Below are 10,245 nucleotides of genomic sequence, written 5' to 3' on the forward strand. Positions count from 1 at the left end.
GGGGGTGGTGGCCAGAACCGGGGAAGGGAAGGAGCCAGGAGATGTGTCGACAGGGCCTGGGGATGTGGATGTGAGAGAGTGCGTGCGTGTGAGTGTGTGTGCGCGTGTGCATGGTCACGGCTGGGCGAGCCCCTCCAGGCCTCGCTTCCTCCACCTGACATCCCTCCAAAGGAGGTGTAGGTAGGACATCGGTGGCAGGAGGAGGAGGTCCAGTGCCTGGAGAGAGTCCCTCCCTCGTGGCCCCACACCCGGGGTGTCATGAGGTCCTTGGTCTCGCCCGAATCCCTGTGATTTAAGAGGCGTTCTCCTTTTGGGTGATATAGGTTCCAAACCGCGGCGTTCATCTCCTTGGCCCGGTGAAGCCAGCCCGTCTGAGTTATAGCAGCTTGCTTTCCGCATGCACAAGCGGGGCCGGGGGCCCCGTTCTGCTCTTTCTGCTCCCAGGGCCTGGAACATTTGAGCAAACATTCCTGGCGGCCTTGGAAGTTACCAAACCCAGATGAGCTCATCCGAGCCAGAGGTGGGGGCAGCTGGCGCCCGGGAGCCTGCCCGGAGCTCACCAGGTGGCCTGGTGGCAAATGTCAGAGGTGGCTGGGCCCCAGCTGGGGGGGAGCCAAGGGAGGGGGTGGGCCCTGTGCAGCTGGGGCCTGGCCCAGAGGACCCGGGGTGGGGACGCCCGGCCTGCTGCCCCTCCTCGGAGCCGGCGGTGTGCTGGTCTCCGGTCTGGATGCAAGCTCGGAGCCTCGAACCGCACAGCCAGGGTCTGAGAGGGAGCAAAAGTGTGACACAGGCACCTCATCAATCCTTCTCAGGGCCGCCCTGTGGGAGCCAGGCCCGCCCTGCAGGGGCCTCGCTCCACGCGGTAGCACTGCCGTTTATTGAGTGTTAACTACGTGCTAAGTACTCCGTGCAGGGTTCGCCCCCCTGACAACCCAACCAACTGCTATTCTCCCCATTTGACGGATGGGGAAACCGAGGCTCAGAGAGGTAAAGCGACTGTGAGCGGCCGTGCTCGAGGCTGATCCCGCGCACCTCTAGACTGTCCAGGCCTCCCTCTCAGAGGGAGAGCTGTTCAAACTGTCACGGGCCAGACAGCGATAATTTGTGAACTTTTCCAAGGATCTGACTCCAATAAGCACATTACTGACTCTCTCTGGGCTCTATTGCCTCACTAGAGCGGGAAGGGCATTCAAAAGCCACCAGCCCCTGGTCCACTCCACAGCCTGAGGGGTCGGGTGGGCTGGGGGAGTCTGAGCCTTCCCCAGGGAGTTCTGTTTATTTCCTGCCTGGGTCTTTTGCCTGAACAGGCGAAGGCCCCTATTCCAAAGCAATTCTCCCCAGGCTCCTTCCCAAAGCGCCGCACCTTCCTCTAAGGTCCCTCTGTAAAATGGGCACATACACAACCCTGTGTCCTCTTGCCTTAGGAATTAGAAATAACCTACGGAGGGGACTCAGTGTGGAGGCCGGCACAAGTGAGCTCTCAGAACTGGAGACCGTGTTCCTCCTGTTGTGAGTTGCCAGGCCCCCTCCCCCGCTCCGGTTTTCTGCACTGGCTCCCACTTACCTCCTAGGGGAGGTTCGAGACATCATTTCATCTTTTTCACACAAACACCATTTGCTGTAGGGATGCTGGGATCTGCTTTTACAGATGAGGAAACTGAGGCACAGGGGGCGAATGACCTGTCCAAGGTCACAGATCTCACATCTGTGGGATGCTCTGAGCCACACCAGCCCGCCCCTTCCCTTCGCAGTGGAAAGCTAAGGGGATCCAGCTGGCAAACCCCAGCGGCTGTCGCTGCCACTGACCCACGGGACAAGGCTGCAGACTCCAGGTCCTTGCAGGAATCGTCCCTGGAAGGAGTCCTCGGCCCCAGGCGCTGCAGGACCAAGTCTGGGTGACCTTCTCCCTGCCTTGGAGTGGTTTCCCCAGTGCCCCAACTCCCAACCCCAATGGAGACCCCACCATGTGGCAGTCTTCCCCAGCGGGGGTGAGGGAACAGACAAAGTAATGTGAAAGGCTTTGGCTAACGACTGGCTGGTCCAAAGTTTTCCCATCGTATGTATATGCTTGTTTGACTCCGTTTACGAAGCTGGTTTGCCAGCTAGATTCTCAGTGGTAATGAGCTCGCCCTGCTGACTGCTGCAGGGAGGGAATGAAGGCGGTGGGGGCTGGGGGTGGGGGGAATCATGCTAAACAGGTTTGTTGCATAATTATGAACGCTGCCGACCTTTCGCATTTTCTGAGTCACCGTGTGGTGCGTGACGCCTCGTGCGTGGTCTCTGTTGTTTTGCTGCGGGAGAGAGAACTTTTTCGGAGGGAGGCTGGACCAGGCGATGGTGTTGCCGGGACTTCGGTTCCAGCCCCTGGAGCTGGTTTGAGTTATTTTGGGACTGGGGCCTGGGTTCAGCACACTCCGCTTAGAGAATGGAAAATAAAAGCTCAGAGCTGGATGCTGTCTGGGGGAAGAGAAAACCTCGGAGATGGAGAGATTGGCCGGATAGCTTGGGGATCCTATGGACCGAGGTTTGAGACCAGGCCCTGCCGTGTGGGCTCCAGCAAGTTCGCAGGGATGGTGGAGGGACCCGGCTCCTAGGATCTCTTTCAAGATAAAATGAAGCCTAGGTGGGTTTCTGTGCTCAGAAGAGAGGCATCTCTTATCAGTGTTCATACCTTCAAGCAGTGGGCCCGCTTCTGGTCTGCCAGGTCACAGCTAAGCCTGCAGGTACTGGCTCTGAGCTAGACTCATGAGAGGGGAGCATGTGCCAGGGATGGCTGGGCTTCAAGGACGGCCCAGTGCTGGAAGCAGGTCACAGACTCGGCCCCCGGGTGCCTGGGTCCCCGGGAAGCTGCAACGCTTTCTGGCGGCAAGAGCTCTTTTCCCGTATAGGTGGCCCTGCCCAGCCCTGTGAGCAGCAAAGCGGCCGGTTCTCCAGGTCTGGTTCAAGGGGAAGGTCACTGGCTCTGTCATACTGACGTGCTGTGATCGGGCCCTACAGGCCTCTGGGAGCAGGGGCTGGGCAGGAAGGAGAAGAGAAGGAGGGGACCCTCAACCCAGGCTGGGGGTCCCCAAGGGCAGGGGAAGGAGGAGTTTCTCTGGCTGGGCCAATTCCCCCTCCTGCCTCTGGGGGGCTCAGACCCGGGGGCGGGGGCCGAGGCTGCATGGATTGCGGACAGGTATAGAGGCCGATGGGGGGGTCAAGCCAGGTCTGGGGTGACTCCTGCTGTGCCTCTTACTTGCTGGGTGACCTGGGGCAAATCCCTTCACCTCTCTGTGCCTCAGTTTCCTCCTTTATAAAATAGGAAAAATCATAGACAGGTTAGCTACTTAATATAATACATGAGGCACTATAATGTAATATAATAATTATGTGTCATATATATTCCATTGTGTGAACTGGGTGCTTTCAGCCTCCCTGACACCCTTGGAGACAGGTATGATTCCATATTCGGAAATCGGAGCTCCAGTCCATGGTCGTGCGGTCAGGGGCGGGGGAACTGGGTTTCGAACCTAGGATACCTTGTAAATGTCCCTAGGCCTCCTCCAGCTGAGGGCCAGGTGGGAAGTCCTAATCAACAGGTGACAGCATCTGTAGTCACTGAAGGGACGCCTGTCCTTGCAAACAACCCTGCCATGGGGAAGCTGGCTTGTACTGCCTGGGTCTGTGCTGGCTGCCTGGGGACAAGCACGTCACTCTCCCCATCCCAGGCTCTGTTTTCCAGGGAAAGCAGTGAGGATGGCTTTTGGGTCCATCTTGGAAAGCCAAGAAAGGCTTTTTATTAAAGCCAAGAAAGGATCTTTTATTTAAAAACAATTCTTTTTTTTTTTTAAGTTTATTTATTGGGGCACCTGGCTGGCTCAGTCGGTTAAGCATCCGACTCTTGATTTTGGCTCAGGTCACGATCTCCCGGATCCATGAGTTCGAGCCCCGCATCAGGCTCTGCACTGACAGTGTGGAGCCTGCTTGGGATTCTCTCTCTGTCTCAAAATAAATAAATAAACGAGCCCCGCATCAGGCTCTGCACTGACAGTGTGGAGCCTGCTTGGGATTCTCTCTCTGTCTCAAAATAAATAAATAAACAGTTTGTTTTGAAAGAGCGAGAGAGAGAGCATGGGGAAGGGGCAGAGAGAGAGGGAGAGAGAGAAACCCAAGCGGGTTCCACACTGTCAGTGCAGAGCCTGATGTGGGGCTTGAAGTCATAAACTATGAGATTGTGACCTGAGCCGATAACCAACTGAGCCACCCAGGCACCTTCCAAAGATCTTTTAAAACTCACCTCTGATTGTGTCACTTGGCTTTGCTTAAAGCCCTTTCATCATTCCCCAGAACGATGTGCAAACTTTCCCAGATGCCTTTGTGGTCTTCTCAGCCCAGACCCTCCTGATCTCTTCACCTCTAGACAAGCCTCTCCCTCAGCCAGCCCTGAACAAAGTGCTGCCCAAACCTCCCCCGCGTACCGTAATCAGATGTCTCTGCTTCGAAAGTCCCTTGACTCTGTGCTGGTCGTTGAAGTTTTATTCTACCTTCCAAACCCACCTCTGGGAATCCCTGTCTGTCGTCCCTCCCTCCCACCACAGTTATTTTACCCCTTCTAGCGTGTAATGTAGTCCCTTTTGCTTATACTACGAGGCGGTTTCTTTGGTCTGACTTGAGAGCTGGGGCTGCAACTTCCACTTTTTCCTGAGCCCTGGCACATAGTAGGCACTCGATATACATTTATTCAATGGCCAGATGGAGGAGAGACCCCCCCCCCCTCCAAATATTGGGCATCGTGCATAGAGAGAGGGAGGAGATGTGGTTGCTTAGCAACCGGCAGCCTGTGGCTCCTTGAGGGTCTCATCCCTTCCAACCTCTAGCGAGCTACTGGGCCCTCCTGGAGGCCTCAGCCCTGGGTCCTCCCTGGACAGGTGCTGGGCCTGCCCCCAGTTACACCAGCACAGTGTGTGAAGTCAGGGGCGTTGAGGCGACCGCCTAACAGAGTCATCCTTTCCCTCAAAGACTGGCTGGTGAGGCAAGACTGATTTGTCAGATAAATCCCATTTCTCTGGGATCACTGTTTCGCCTTCCGCCTCCCCGGATCCAAACACAGAAGAAATAATAACGACAATAATGGTAATAAGAGAGGGCATCTGTCAGGCTCTGGGCCACTTTTTAAACGTTGCCTCCAAACCTTACGATCCGCCCGCACTGGCCGTCATTCATTCCCCTTTTCACCAGGGGAAACTGAGGCCAGGAAGAGGGAAGTATGTGGTCCAAGGTTGCCCAGCTCAAAAGTGGGGAAGACAAGATTTGAATCTGGGTATGGAATGCCAAAACTCCTGCCCTTTCCACCGCTGACTCAGGAGAGGGAGTCATTCCGTGGACGCTCTACCCTTGGCCTCGGGGGAAGTAGGTTCCCGTCCAGGGCTCCTGGGAGACTAGCTGCAAGAGAGACTCGGGCCCGCTGGGAGTCCTGCACGCTCCCAGGCTCTAAAGGGCAAGGCGTTTAGGGCAGAAAAGGCTGAGGATGTATGTGGGCGTGGGCGCTGTTTTCTCATGTTTGTGTGGGAGAGAGGGACCCACAGACACTGCTAATACTCGTCACGGCCACAATAATTCGAATAGTGATAGTAGTGGAGTTGTGATAAAGGTAGCCGACATTTCTTGGCGCTTACCCGTGTTCCTGACACGTGCTAAGTGCTGTACCTGAACGTTGAGGCAGCGGTTAAGCGCCGGGACTCAGGGGCAGGTGGACTGGCGCAGAATCCCAGCTTTGCCACTGGTTGACTTTGGGAGACTCACCTGGCTGGTGTGAGGCTCCATGTCCTCATCTGTAAAATGGGTTCAGAGCCCCTGTCTCGCGGGCCCCTTCTGAGGAGGAAGTGGTACCCTGGACGTAAAGCAATTAGCACTGAGCCTTCCGTCCCCAGCAGCCATTATGGTGTACAGACACGTCCACTACGGAGGTGTGTGTGAATGCACGCGTGTGAGTGTGTACAGACACGTCCACTATGGGTGTGTGTGAATGCACGCGTGTGAGTGTGTACAGACACGTCCACTATGGGTGTGTGTGAATGCATGCATGTGACTGTATACAGACATGTCCACTATGGAAGTGTGTGTGAATGCATGTGTGTGAGTGTGTACAGACACGTCCACTATGGAGGTGTGTGTGAATGCACACGTGTGAGTGTGTACAGACACGTCCACTATGGGTGTGTGTGAATGCACGTGTGTGATTGTATACTGACACGTCCACTATGGAAGTATGTGAATGCACACATGTATGTACAGACACGTCCACTATGAGGGTGTGTGCAAATGCACACGTGTGAGTGTGTACAGACACGTCCACTATGGGTGTGTGTGAATGCACACGTGTGAGTGTGTACAGACACGTCCACTATGGGTGTGTGTGTGAATGCATGCGTGTGAGTGTGTACAGACACGTCCACTATGGGTGTGTGTGAATGCACGTGTGATTGTATACAGGCATGGCCACTATGGGTATGTATGTGAATGCACGCGTGTGAGTGTGTACACACACATCTACTATGGATGTGTGTGTAAATGCACACGTGTGAGTGTGTACAGACATGTCCACTATGGGTGTGTGTGAATGCACGCGTGTAATTGTATACAGACATGTCCACTATGGAAGTGTGTGTGAATGCACGCGTGTAATTGTATACAGACACGTCCACTATGGAAGTGTGTGTGAATGCACGCGTGTGAGTGTGTACAGACACGTCCACTATGGGTATGTATGTGAATGCACACGTGTGATTGTGTACACACACGTCTACTATGGATATGCGTGTGAAGGCACACGTGTGAGTGTGTACAGGGGCGTTTGTGTGCTTGTGTTGGTGTTGGGGACCTGATGGGCAGGCGTGAGAGCAGGGTGTGTACCGGGTGAAGGGTGTTGAGTATCGGTTGTTTTGCGTTTTTGTTGAATGGGGTGTTGGCTGGTGGGGGCCCCCTCGTAGACTGGGGCTCCTGGGCTCTTTTGAAAATGTCAGGTTCTCAGCCCCAGTAGGGAGGGTTCCAGTAGCTAACTGGGGGCCATTCCAGGCAGCCCCCCGCTTGTCACGAGCTGGGAGCGGCAATCTTCAGCTCTGGGGCCCCAGTTCAGCTGTCCCCTTTCTCCATCCAGGGGGCCCCCCTGTCTGGATGCGGGCCCATGCAGCCCCCCTCGGAGAGCTGGGCTGGAGGAAGGGGAGTAGGAAGGAGGAGGGTCTGGGGGTGGACCCTGCTGCTCCCGGCTCTGCGCCGTGGGGACTTTGAGTCGTCTGAGCGCTAGGGGGCAATGTGTCTGTTCCAAAGAAACTGCAGGCCCATGCAGGCCGAGCGCACACACAGGCACACGCAGGGGTGCCCACCCCGTGGAGGCACACACACCGGCACGTCCACGGGCACCGATGTCCACTTTCACACTCACAGAGAAAACACACATGCTCGAGCAGAGACAGAGCCGCAGGTACAAAAGCAGGTCACACACACGCAGAGGCATAGGGTTGGGGGACAGACAGCACCTCTCCTGGGGACACTCACAGAGACACCCGGAGACCCGAGAAGGCCTGTACCCAGATACATGCAGGTGCCCTGCCGCACTCGCCCAGGCGAAGACATGGAGGCAGCCGCACATCGCCCTCCCGCACATTACGGAAAGGTGACCCAGACACATCCTGGAGAGAAACCCAGCCAGGCCCCAACACACCCTCCTTTCAGACGCTCACACACCTTGTAGACTGAACTCTTGGAAACAGCCCCAGAAAAATAGTCCCACACCCCCTCCCTGGAGCACACAGTTATTCCACAGGAAACCTGCCCAGGTGCTCAGGGGACCCCCACCCCCGTGTGAAGTCATGCCTTGGCCTAGGACACACCCCAACGGGGGGCTCCCCGGACTGCAGGTCTGTGGGCCATTCTTCCCACTGCCCTGGCCCACCCAGGTCGCACGGAGACATAATGCTCCTCACAGAGGGCCTCCTGAGACGCACAGCACCCGGCACCGATGGCTCTGGATGAGGTATGTGACCAGGTGTCAGGAGCTTTGCACGGGCCTTTGCCCAAACTGGGTCTTCCCCTTGGCCACCATCCCCTCTAGCCGTCCCCTTCCTGACCAGGAAGCTCAGGGTCTCCCCTGCTCTGGCCTGGGGCCCTGAGTGGGTGGGTGGGTGGGGTCCCTGGAGGCCCACCCAGTACCTCTATTTCTTTGTGCCTAAACCAGCCAAGCCTCAGTCTTTTCCGGCTCCCACTTCCCTGTCACTTTGCTAAGTAATAATTTCCATGTCCGATTCCATTTCTTTCTAGTTCTGAAACCTCTAAGCTATCAGCAAGAGGATAGTTCACATGAAAACTAATTACACAAAATCAATATTTAATCACAGACCAACAACCTGATCCTGCAGAAAAATCCTTTTAAAACTCCACCGCCCTGTACAAATACTTCTTCTCGATGCTTATTTATGGACCCCATTTTTGGTGGGGGTCATTTTCATTTTTAATTTCGAAAAGAAAAAAAAAATCTGGGTAGACATCCACAACAGGAAGGTCCCAGGAAGGGCCCTAGATCTGAGCTGGCTTCGGCTCTCTGAGTTTCAAAGTTGCAAGTTTTTATTGCTTGTTTTCATGTTTATTCTTTTTGGGAGGGGTGTTATTTTCTCCTGGAGTCCCTCAAGAGACCCCGGTCGCTGTCCTCCCCTCACCCGAAGTTGAGCCGTGCCCCTGGCATTTTGGCTCTGGAACACCCAGAGTCTGCCTTCCCAGCAGTGACTCCAGGGAGCAATGAATCCGTGTGCACACAACGTGGTAACTTTTTAACTCCCGCCCGCGACGGTGGAGTGCTTAATCTGAGGTTTTTAAATAAAAAGGGCTCAGGGGTTGGTTTTATTATAACGTTTATTTCATTTCAGATTTCATGCGCAATTTAGCAAACGCTAGACAGACTTGGGTGATAAACACTTTCTTTTGTGGGGGGAAAGGCATTTTTATACACCATGCTTAATTTTATTTAGATTTAATAGCGATATCAGGGGCACTTCAAAGAAAGTTCTTTTTTTTTTTTTTTTTTTTTCCTCCCCTTCTCCTAAGAATGCTGGTCTGCTAGCGAAATCGCCTGGCGCTATTTTATGGCAAGGGAAATTACAGGCCTTCTCCCCCTTCCTCCCTGACGCGCACTTTAGGGAGGAAAACACACACACACACACACACACACACACACACACACACGCAGGCACACAGAATAAACACCTTCCCTACCCTCCATCCCCTCTAACTCCCAACTTCTAATTGCAAGATAGATTTCAGCCTCAGTGGGGATCAGGAAGATCTAAACATTTTAACTAAGATTATTGGGATAAATATTTCATAAAGAGCAGGGCAGATATTAAATTACTCTTATTGATTTTAGTATCACAACCCAATTCCGTTCTTTGGCCTCTTCAGTTTAATTGATCTCTTAAGGAGGCCAACCTCGCGCCCGCAGAGGGCCTGAGCCTTGGCCCGGGTGTCCGGGGTAGGATGCTCCAGCGGGTCGGTGCACCTTCTGCGCGCGGGTCTTCTTTCTGGCTCTGCGTTCATCCGAGGTGCACCCCCCCCCCCCCCCCGCTCCACACTCCCCCCACAAGTGGCCAAGCGGTTAAGGCTCCCCTGGGCGGAAGCCGGCGACCGAGAACGGGGAACCCCGGGCAGGGAACAATTGTGCGCGCCCTAGTGAGGAGGAGTGAGCAAGCGCCCGGGTCTTTCGAGGAGAACCCTAACTTCGGGATCCCCCGTCTGCTTTCACCTCCAGGAAAATCCGAGGGCCGGCTAACTTGGGTGCCACTAGTAGGCAGCCAGCGGTGGAGAACCGAGGGTTCGCCCCGGGGCTGAAGCGCAGCTGACTCTTAGCGACTTTCCGTGCTCAGTCCGAGAGCTTTGCTTGGCGACCCCATTGTCTAAGCGCCCCGCACCGCTTACCGCCCACCTCCCCGCCCCCTGCCCAACCCGCAGGTCTCGCTTCAGTTAGGGGTGGGGAGTTGGGAACTGTGTGAGTGGGCAGGGGGGCGAACAAAGCCAAGCTCCCGCCATTCTCCGCCGGCGCCCTCTCCACCCCGATGCGCCAGGAGGCCAGGGCGCGCCCCCCAGCGCACTGGCGCCGGACCCCGAGGCAAAACCCGAGCGGGGTACTCCGGAGCTGGCGAAGTGCGGGTTCATGGCGGGGGCCTCAGCAGCCAGCAACCAGGACCACCTTAAGAGCGAGCCCCGCCCCGGGACCGGAGC

The sequence above is a fragment of the Leopardus geoffroyi genome, chromosome D3 (assembly GCF_018350155.1).
Source record: "Leopardus geoffroyi isolate Oge1 chromosome D3, O.geoffroyi_Oge1_pat1.0, whole genome shotgun sequence".
Lineage (NCBI taxonomy): Eukaryota > Metazoa > Chordata > Mammalia > Carnivora > Felidae > Leopardus > Leopardus geoffroyi.